The following is an 11609-nucleotide window of genomic DNA, read 5'->3' on the forward strand; positions in this document are numbered from 1 at the left end:
ATTTATAAATGGGTAAAGTATTAAAGTGCTACTGTCATTTTGGTAACTTAAAACACACAATTTCCAAATATCATACAATCTCCTCTATTTCCTTGCATGATTAAAAGTGGAAAAACAAATAAACAAACTTGAATGTAATTAGCTATCTTAGCCTGCCTACTACACATTTGGTGCAGCAAGTTATATTTTTATAATGTCTGCTGTGATTTACTGCATCACAAAACTGAGTAGCCCTGCCATAATTAATTTATAGCAAGGTATTCTTTTTTTATTCTTATTTATCGTAGCCCCGATCCCGTTCATAACACATAACGGACTGCTGTCTGATTCCCCAACACGTCAAAATTCAACGCTGCAGGTTCCGGTTCAGAGATCTACAGACGTCTATGGGAATCCCTGCACGTTGAAAAATGATGCTAAAGGGATACCCAGTGCTTCAAAATGTGACTCCAGGGGATCCTGACCAAGCGTCCATATGTAACGAGTTGGGAGTGAGAACGTGTTGCTTCCTCCTCTCCTTCTCCTCCTTCGGCCAACAGTAGTCCAATTTCCACCAGTACCCTGTTGGCTAACGATACCTGTGGCAGTTGTTAGTAACCCAGGCCTCGACCGATCTGGTATGAAATTCTTATTCGTTATCTGCATGTTCGATTTGGCACGTTTTACACTGGATGCCCTTCCTAACGCAACCCTCCCCATTTATCCGGGCTTGGTAACCGCCGCTAAGAGTGCACTGGCTTGTGCAACCATAATGGCTGGATTGATCATTCTCAAACTATACCTACCTTTTCTGTTTTGTCTGAAATGTTGCACGAAAACACATTAACAAATCCAAAAACACAACAACAATTTAGACAAACCAAAAAAAGGTAGGTATAGTTTGTGAATGGAACACTTACTGACTTAATCATTGGACATCAGTCATTCAAGATATACAGGAAGCACAACAGTTTTTTTTATTAAGCGATTAGCCATATACAAACAACGTGGCAATAACAAGTACAATTAACATTATATTTTTCGGACTATAAACCGCTACTTTTTTCCCACGTTTTGAACCCCGCGGCTTAAACAACGAAGCGGGTAATTTATGGATTTTTCCTGGGTTTTTTCCGGCCAAAAAACTGAGCGACATAACATTAGACCAATGAAATTTTCGAACGGAAACGAATAAACCACACCTCAGCTGTGTTCTGAGCTGCACGGCTTCGGGAGAAAGCATCAGAAAATAATAAGCACATAATCCACATAATCCATATAATATATATATATATATATATATATATATATATATATATATATATATACACATACATACACATACACACACACAGTGGAACCCACTTATCTGGACCTCGGTTAACTCGACAACCCTATTAAGTCGACGTTTTTGAAGTGGAACCGCCAAATTCTCGCTTTGTCTAAGCATTTTTTAATCGGTTATGCCGAACTCTAATATCTCGAGCACAAGAGGGGAAAATTTGCCATTTAACGTCAGTTATGTCGATCAGGACTGTGCAGCCGCAGAAGAACTCGCGAAAGTGGCGGAAAAATCAAGCCTTATAGATGCTACAGGTTTTGTATTGTATACTGGTGAATCTCTGCTGTTAGTTAGTGCACATATGCCTTTTGTTGTTAAATGTTATGCGATGAACGGGAGGCGAAAGCCGCGCTTGGTAGAAGCGCAGCGTGGAACGTGGGATGAGCAGCAAAAGCATAGAATTACCAACGGTAGGATCGGGGGAATCTGCGAAGCGCTTTGGGAAGAAAAGCGCAGCCGTTGAGAGAGTGCCGGTGGGAAGGCACGTACCGGGATACACATGAGCGATAACAACGACCGCTGTAAACCAACATATATCAACAATAACGGACGGTGAGAGTGTGGAAGTTTAAATAGGAGCTGGTGTTGAGTGCTAAACGAGCACCATATGTGCGCGATTGAAGCCGGGCGCTTCAGAGAAAGCGGCCGAGAAAGCTGCCCCCTTCGGTGTGGCAGGTGGATTCCTGACAGTTAACAAAACATGTATGTATATTTTTATAGCATGCCTTCATCAAACAAATCGCGGCAACGCTGTTGTGTAAAAAACCCTCCAAAAACACGTGCATGTACATTCTCATTTATTAACGCACATCATGTACATAAAGAAATTTCAAGCACATTAATATATTGCCGCCATATTGATTTTCGTTTATCTCAATCATCGGTTATCTCAATGCTTTTTGGCAACCCCCTAGGACATCGACATAACCGGGTTCCACTGTGTGTGTATATATATATATATATATATATATATATATATATATATATATATATATATATATATATATATATATATACACACACACATACATACATACATACATACATACACATACATATACATACATACACACATATATACATACATACACACATGCTATTTGCTTATTTTCAGATACACCAAATGCACCACAGTGGTGTGCAACTGGATTTCTGATTCGGGTGGTATTATTCCCATTTACTGGAGTTTAATTCAGTATGTGATAATCCTTGTGCAAAGTAAATTTTTCAAACACCATTGCACTGAAATCACATTGTGTTTTTCACTGCTTTTCTAAAATTTGTGAAGCCTCCAGCTAGGGCTGGGCAAGAAATAGATTTTATCCATTAACTCGAATGTGTAGTTTACATTGATCTGTTTAATAAAAATCGGGTTTCTCTTTAATGTCTGCCGACGCTCCCCTCTGGGCTCCCATAGTTTTGAACGAACTCAGCCCCTTGTATTTCAGGCTTGTTGTTTCTGATTGCACTTTGACCCAAAGTGGGTTATAATCCCAGAAGGGTAAATAAACTTTATTTAAAATGCAGATTGATTTTAAGCAGGGGGAAAAAAAAAATCGATTTAAAACGCAAATCTGATTTTTTGTGAAAAAATCTGGGATTTTTTTTTAGGCCATATCGCCCAGCCCTACCTCCAGCCTTAATTAATGTTGTTAGCCAAGTCAAGTTTATTTCTATAGCGCTTTTCACAAAAGACATTGCCTCAAAGCAGCTTTACAGAATTTAACAGTTGTTTTACTTTGTTAGCTATATTTTTGCATCAATACAAGGTGGCTTTTGTACTTGTGCGATAGAACATTATTTACAAGTGATTCATATTTATAGGTTTGTATTGCTGGTTGGTACAGCAGTGTTAATGTAGTGCCTTGATCCCATGGCAGTTGAGAGAAGATGCTAACATCTACCTAGGGTTGATGAGAGGTAAGTTAGTCCAATTCACAAGCAAAGCTCCAGTTGAGTTGAACAGCTGACAATTTTATTGCCTCCTTACAACAGTGCAAAATAAATGACACGAAATGATAAAACAATAAAATGAAGAGATCTTTAAAATAATAAAATAAAGTCAATTCACCCTTGTGCACCATGGCCTGGAACCGGTCAACTGCCCGGTCGGTTCGGTTCTGGAGGTCCTACAGGAACAGTTTGCCGCAGGGTTAACCCCTTTGACCCTGAAGGTTTACGTGTCCGCCATTGCGGCATATGGCTCCCTGCTGGCAGTTGCTGGGTAAGCACCCACTGGTGACACGTTTCCTCCGCGGCACACGGAGGCTGAGGCCCGGGATGCGACCCAGAGTGCCTGTCAGAGTGCCTGTCAAAAGACCCCAATATGTACTTGTTACTCGACTACGCCACCCTGGGATCTACCCATGGGAAATACTAATTTAAATTAAACAGGTTCAGTGTGTACCAAATAAAAAGGAACAGAGACAGATTTCTTATTTTAGTGTTGAATTTTATTAACCTCCTCAACACATCCAGAATCAGTTAAAATATAAACCTTTATTATTGGTACCTTATTTTATTTAAAACTGCAACATGAATCATATTAAAAGGATACCAACTGTTACAATTACCAATTAACACCAAACATTCCAGTGGATACAAAGGAAGACTGACAGGCCACGGGTGCAGGCCCACTTTAACCCCAAAAGGTTCACCCAAAATGGTGCCTGTAAAGAAAAACACATCAACACACACACGCACGCGCACACCCCCACACACACACACACACAAAGTGCCACACACCGTAAATTCATAAAATTCACACAGCATGCAGTGTAAACCGTAGCACAGATTCCACCATCAAAGGACCAACACCCACAATCCAACCAGTGCTCCCAGATGATCTACTGGAAAGGAAAAGATACACAAAATCAGTTGGTTATCATACAGTAAAATATCTGCAAATAATCCCCCTATAGTCTTTTTAACAAATCAGCTAAACACAGCATCCATACAACGTGATGGGTGCCTTAACACTAGAATTACTGACTTTTTATTTTCTGGTGCAAGCTCTGAGGTGTGATTCACCCCTGCGGAGATTTTCACAGTTCTTCAGCTCGATTCTTCCCCTGCTTTTGTTGTGCAAACCACCCAACACCTGTGAGGCCTGGCACATTTGCATTTGTTTACTGAGACTGAGAGAGCCTAGTGAGTTCAGGAGACCCATGAGGGCTTGAATTTCGAGCTTGAACTAGCAGAGTTGTTTCAGCTTTACTGTTAAATTCTGCATATCCTTGTAAAGGACCCTTAGTTGTCAGAGTTCCTCCAGAATGGCCGCCTAATCTTTACGGAGTTGCTAAATCTCCTGTAATGTCCTAGGCAGCTTGTCATTGCTTGGTAAACTGTGTGTCTGCCTCTAGAGTAGCCTGGAGATACAGCCAGTTTTGATCTGTTCTCCCTCCAAATTCAAGCTCTCGTGGGTCTCCTGAACTCATTAGACTCTGAGGGAGATGGTGAACTACAGTTTGAACTACCAGTGGCCATTCGACATCGTGCAACCTTTCACTTAGCACTGACCATTTAGCACAGTCACTCAGCACTGACCATTCAGCAGAGTCACTCAGTACTGACCATTCAGCAGTGGTCACTCAGCAGTGGCCTTTCAGCATGCATTCTGCATCACGCAACCTAGTGAACAGCAGCTAAGATAGCAAGAATCACCTCATATACGCTCAGTTCTATACCCTGTAAAGTTGAGTGTTCTGAATCCTGTACCGTGTTTTGACTGACACGCTGGGGCGAGTACAATCCCCTGATCAGCGCACACCAGATAGTGAAAATCCTAACATTTTGTCCTTCGAGCTGGTTAGGAATTGTTAGGAAACCTTCCTAACAATTGGTCGTGATTCTGTCCATTGTGACTGTGTATGTAAGGGAGTGGCATTGCATGACTACAGCACAGTGCTGTGCATAAAAGCAGAGCGACCCAGGCGGTAGAATCATTTCTTCTTCGCATTTTTGAAAACGCACATCAGGATGGCCTCCGTTTCACTGCCACGCAGGAAGAACGTCTCCGCGCAACAGGCTTTGGCCTGGCTTTAGGAAATGGACGAAGCAGACTCTGACCAGCAGGCCACTGATACCTCCTCAGAAGAATCCAAAAAGGAGATAGAACAAGAACCCAACATGTCTCCACGGAAGATGCACCGTGGTACAGGGAAGCCCTGTCTGAGCCAGACGGCAAAAGATGGCACTGTGTGGGTAGAGGAGGACACTGGAATGCCCAGTGCAGTAGCAAATGACTCGTGCTTCACTGCGCAAGCTGGACCCACAGAGTCTGCTAAGGCTTGTCATTGCCATAGTACATATGATATTTATATAAACCCATTTAGAGTGAGGTTCATGTAAATTTACCATTCTCTATTTGTTTATCTTCAGACAACACCTTCGATTTGATGACAAGGAGATGCAGGTAGAACGGGTGAAAACAAATTTGCTGCAATCTCCTACAGCTGGACACGCTTCAACAAGAACTGTGCTGAGAGTTTCACTCCAGGAGAACACATGACCATAGATCAGACCTGGGCAAACTACGGCCCGCGGGCCACATCCAGCCCTTTGTAAGCCCCTGTCCGGCCCGTGTGAGGCCAATCATAAATTATAAAAAATCGGCCACAGGAAGTTTTCTGGAGAAATACCTAAAATCACTGAAACAACACGACCGAAACACAATTGTAATGACAAAATAAAAAACGCAGCATGCACACGGTTATCTGGATAAAAGCCAACATGTCTGCGGTGTGGACTTATTTCAATATCTCGGAGAAAGACCAACGGATAGCGATTTGCAAAACATGCAATGCTGAAATTTCAAGAGAGGATGTATCTGCAAAGAGTTTCTCCACGTTGGGTTTAATTTATCACCTGAAATCCAAACATCCCGATTGCCATTCTAAATATGAGAAGAATGCGGCACAGAAAAGAAGTCAATCCGAGCATGCGCACTCCGTCTGCAGCAGACTTTTTTGAAAAGGCAAGAAAGTTTTCCAGTGATGTGCCAAGGAAAAAGGCATAACAAAAAAAATATGGAATTCATTGCCTTAGATCACGTGGTCATCGTTGAAACATTCCCCATAGATAATAATAATTATAATTATATATTATTAATAATTATAAAAATAATTAACTCTTCCATTAGCACTGGTTATGTACCGAAATCCTTCAAACTGGCAGTTATCCACCCCCTTATTAAGAAACCTGACCTTGACCCATGTCAGTTGTCCAACTACAGACCGATATCAAATCTCCCCTTTATATCCAAAATTTTAGAAAAGGTTGTAGCACAGCAGTTATGCTCACATCTGCTTATGAATAACATTTTTGAAATGTATCAGTCAGGATTTCGGCCTCATCATAGCACAGAGACGGCGCTAGTTAAGGTGGTAAATGACCTGTTATTGGCCTCTGATCAGGGTTTTGTCTCCTTACTTGTTTTGCTCGACCTTAGTGCAGCTTTTGACACCATTGATCACACTATACTGCTTGCTAGACTTGAGAATGTTGTAGGAATAAAGGGAACAGCTCTCTCTTGGCTCAGGTCTTATTTGACTGATCGCTATCAGTTTGTGGATGTAAATGGTGAGTTCTCCACGCTCTATGAGGTAAAGTTTGGTGTTCCTCAAGGATCTGTCTTAGGCCCACTGCTTTTCTCTTTATATATGCTGCCTCTTGGTGAAATTATTCATAAACATGGGATTCGCTTCCATTGCTATGCTGATGACACACAGCTGTATATTTCAGCAAAGCCAGATGAGAGAGATCAGCTTAACAATGTTGAGAAGTGTGTAAAGGACATTAGACAGTGGATGCTTAATAACTTTCTTCTGCTCAACTCAGATAAGACGGAAGTACTTTTACTAGGACCACATGCAGCTAGAAGTAAACTTTCCGATTACGTAGCATCTCTGGATGGTGTTTCTGTTTCAGCATGTACGGCTGTCAAAGACCTTGGTGTGATTATTGACCCGAGTCTTTCCTTTGAGTCTCACGTGAATAACATCACCAGAATCGCCTTCTTTCACCTTAGAAATATTGCTAAGATTAGAAATATGATGTCGTTACAGGATGCAGAAAAACTGGTTCATGCTTTTGTTACTTCTAGATTAGACTACTGTAACGCTTTACTGTCTGGGTGTGCGAGTAAGTGCATAAATAAGCTTCAGTTAGTCCAGAATGCAGCAGCAAGGGTCCTCACTAGATCTAGGAAATACGACCACATCACCCCTGTTTTAATCAGTCTACACTGGCTCCCAATCAAATCTCGCATTGATTATAAAATATTACTACTGACGTATAAAGCACTTAACGGTCTCGCACCGCAGTATCTGAGTGAACTTCTGTACCAGTATGATCCTCCACGCCTACTTAGATCAAAAGGTGCTGGCTATCTGTTGGTTCCTCAAATAATGAAGACTACAGCAGGGGGCAGATCTTTCTCTTATAAAGCCCCACAGTTATGGAACAGCCTTCCAATCAGTGTTCGGGACTCAGACACAGTCTCAGTGTTCAAGTCGAGGTTGAAAACGTATTTATTTAGTCAAGCCTTTTATCAGTAGATTTCTCTTAGGTAAAGGCACAGATCTGGAGGGAACATGGATATAGAGTGTTTGGTGAACTGGTATATTTGTATGCTGTCGTCCCCTCACATTCACACGTTCACTCAGGTTTGTTGACGGTGGTGTGGTGGGTCGTCTCTTATCCCAGAGATCCCTCATGTCTGTGTTACCTTCTGGTTCTCCCTTTTAGTTATGCTGCCATAGCGAGTCTTGCAGTCCAAACTGCACAGTGACATTAACTTTCGTACACCAATAGTTACACTTAATAATCCATATCCTTCTCTTCCCGTCACCCTCTCTCTCTCTCTCTCTCTCTCTCTCTCTCTCTCTCTCTCTTTCGGTCGAGTTAAACATGCTCCTGAGGCTCCAGTGACCAGTGTTCCTGCCCCTCTCACCTCCTTGGATCTTCACACTTCTGTGCAGCTCGGACGGTCTCTTAATTCGGAGTAGAACGGGTGCTTTGAGGACGGATTGGACTGTAGTTGGTGTCGGCGGTCTGCTGCACTGACTCGGGAGTGCAGTTTGCTTCTGATCATCACTGTACCCCACAACATTGTATATCTGCTTCAAATGGACATTTGGTGCAACCCAGATGAGGATGGGTTCCCTCTTGAGTCTGGTTCCTCTCAAGGTTTCTTCCTTATGTCCTCTCGGGGAGTTTTTCCTTGCCACAGTTGCTCATCAGGGACAAACATACTTACAAAGAACATATTTATGTTTAATCACCACATTATCTGTGTAAAGCTGCTTTGAGGCAATGTTCATTGTTAAAAGCGCTATACAAATAAAAATGAATTGAATTGAATTAATTTAATAATACGTTCCATTCACTTGAATGGGCTTCCAAACGTTCGGCAGGCAATTATTTCGTATAACAGACCGTTGCTAATAATAATTGACCGCTGTCTGTCTGTCAATACTATGAATGGTAACAAATAAGTAATAATAATTTATAATTATAAATAAAAAACTTGTCTTCGAATTGCAATTCATTGATTTTAGTAAGTTTAGGTTAACAATAATTTTTTTTTCTTATTTGACCTATACTCCACAATTTCACAAATATTTACAGAATAGTTTTATTCTTCCAATGATCAGTACCAGCTATTCAAAATATATAATTTAGTGCATTTTACAATGAAAGAAATTTGAGCAGAATGAAGTTCAAGTTATTGTTGGTGTGGCCCTCTGACACAATTCAGGTTTCTCATGTGGCCTGTTGTAAAAATCAATTGCCCACCCCTGAAATAGATGAACAGCTGTTCCCTACCAAGGTTCGTTGTCCATTCACACAGTATATCGCAACCAAGCCAGACAAATTTGGGATCAAGTTCTGGATGGCCACGGATTTGGAGACCAAATATGTCTGCAATGCATCTCTCTCTCTTTCTCTCTCTCTCTCTCTGCTTTTACAGTGTGGTATACACGTGTTTACCCAAATGGCACGGATGTATTCCGTAAGAGCAGCAACATGCAGGTGGCCAGTAGTGTTTTTTTACAATATGCTGGACCTGACGGTGGTGAATGCCTACATTTTGCACAAGGCATGCACAGGGTGGACAGGCAAATGAAGATTGTTTGAGTTTTCTTCTGGCCTCTGAGCTACTCTGAGTAAAGAAATGCAAATGTGCCAGGCCTCACAGGTAATGGGTGTGTTTGCACAACAAAAGCAGGAGAACAATGGAGCTGCAGGCCTGTGAAAATCTCAGCAGGGGTGCTACTAGGTGTGAGGGCCAGGGAATTTACACAAATTTGCGCAGGTTTAGTGTTAAATAAAGAAAACCAAACAAACATTAAATCACAAAACCCAAAAATAAAGGGTAAAGAAGGACAGCAGTGACCAAATGCAGTTCCTAAAAAAAAACAAAATAAAGCATTAGAACTGCATAATCACATCATAACTAAAAAAAAAAAAAACCCTACGAACCCCTCCGTTTAACCAGGCCTGCACAACAATACCACACTCAAATGGCAAACAAACAGCACATCCACAGTCCAGCCGCCAAAGAGCAAATCTGATCACCCTAAAACCAAACTCTTACCGATTAAAAAGCAGGATAGCAACCAAACACCAAAAGGGGAAAATTATCCTCCCTTACCTCTTATTAAATGCACAACACTTGCACATGAAGGATAAACGCAGCCTATGGAAGAGAAAAAACCCCATAAAACAATACTTCTTTCCACCTGAACACAAAAGAAAACATCGATTGCTCACCTTATTAGAGAAGAAATCTGACGATGAAACAAACAGACAATCAAGCAGCAACCATTCCTCACAGCTGCTCAGACACTTTATAAGAGTACGGAATCCGAAGCGTTTGTTCATTCGCTCACGCTAATCGGGACACTTCCTCTTAAAGGGGCAATGCACTCACTGGGGCCTACCTCTTAAAGGGGCTACGCTTTTTTATGCTTTTAAAAAAAAGGTACATTTTAAGATAAAAGGCCCCATAAAGGACCTCACTACAATCTACCCCCCTTTTGTTATCGGCGCCCCGACGATAAGAGAAAAACTAAATCCATGGCCTAAAAACAGCCAATGTCATATTACTAGACCCAGGGACTTGAGAGGCTGCAGCCCTATCAACTCTACTTATAGCTACTGGCAAATGATGAGGATTGGAATGTCTTCCTGCAGTCTCTCTGGTACTCCGTCTGGGCTGAAATCCACTAGTACTAGGAACAGAATCCCAACTTTCGTCCGTGTGATTTACATCTTCATCAACGACTGGGACACCCACTTCTTGACTCAAGGTACGTTCAACAAGATCCAAAATTGGGGCCTCTTCTACAGACTGAGGAGCAATCCACCAATCTCCCTCCAGCTCTTCATCACCTACTGATTAACCAGTATCTGTTGATGGACCCGGGGATGCGGGTGGCAAGTTGACAGGTGCAGCTCGAAGATGGACACAATGCACATGTTTGACATTACCACTTCCATGAAGGGGCAAGATGGAATAGACAGCCCCACCGTCCTTGGGGGCTTTAATTATTCTATAAACTGTAGGCCCCCCAAACATCTTGGATTTTTGCTCTTCCTCGAATATCATTAGCTCGAAGATAGACCAGCTCACCTTCCCTGAAACCCACAGAAGTCACCTGCTGGTCATGACGCTCCTTCCGAAGGACTGCAGCAGCTTTCAGCCGTTCCTTAGCTGTATCAAAAGCTATTTGCAGACGTTGGCGATGCTCTTGCACCCACTCACTCACAGATCCTGTTACTGGCTCCTTAACTCTACCCAAAAGAAAGTCAACAGGTAAATGAGGTTCTTGACCAAACATTAAAAAATAAGGGGACTCGCCTGTAGATTGATGAATAGTGGTATTATATGAAAAAATCATCTGGGGGAGATAAAGGGGCCAATCATGCTTCTGATCTGGCTGAAGAGTTCTCAGAAGGCCATGCAACGTCCTATTAAATCGTTCGCACTGTCCATTTCCTTGAGGATGATAAGGAGAAGTGCGGGTCTTCTGGATTCCATAGAGTTCACACAACTGCTGAATTAGAGCACTTTCAAAATTTCGACCTTGGTCGGAGTGGATCTGACAGGCACCCCAAACTTATAGAACCACTCTTGAACAAGTACTCTTGCCACTGTAGGGGCCCGTTGATCTCTAGTAGAAACTGCCTGGGTAAACTTAGAAGACATCAGTCATAATTAAGACATGCTCTCTTCCATCCCTTGAGCGATCGAGAAAGGTGAAATCTATGGCCAAGATCTGAT

General features: G+C 42.0%; 1 long non-coding RNA gene across 2 annotated transcripts; it reads right to left on the minus strand.

The window, feature by feature from the left end:
* Window positions 1-9466: 9466 nt before the first annotated feature.
* LOC124396084 lies at window positions 9467-11416 on the minus strand. 2 transcript variants are annotated; one of them, XR_006927722.1, is made up of 3 exons: window positions 9978-11416; window positions 9806-9902; window positions 9467-9731 (listed from the first exon to the last, which is right to left on the minus strand). It is a non-coding gene; the product is annotated as an uncharacterized LOC124396084 (long non-coding RNA). The 2 variants fall into 2 exon arrangements; XR_006927721.1 differs by lacking the exon at window positions 9467-9731 and having other exon boundaries at window positions 9786-9902.
* Between the last annotated feature and the right edge of the window lie 193 nt (window positions 11417-11609).

This window comes from Silurus meridionalis, chromosome 13 (genome assembly GCF_014805685.1).
Source record: "Silurus meridionalis isolate SWU-2019-XX chromosome 13, ASM1480568v1, whole genome shotgun sequence".
Classification (NCBI taxonomy): domain Eukaryota; kingdom Metazoa; phylum Chordata; class Actinopteri; order Siluriformes; family Siluridae; genus Silurus; species Silurus meridionalis.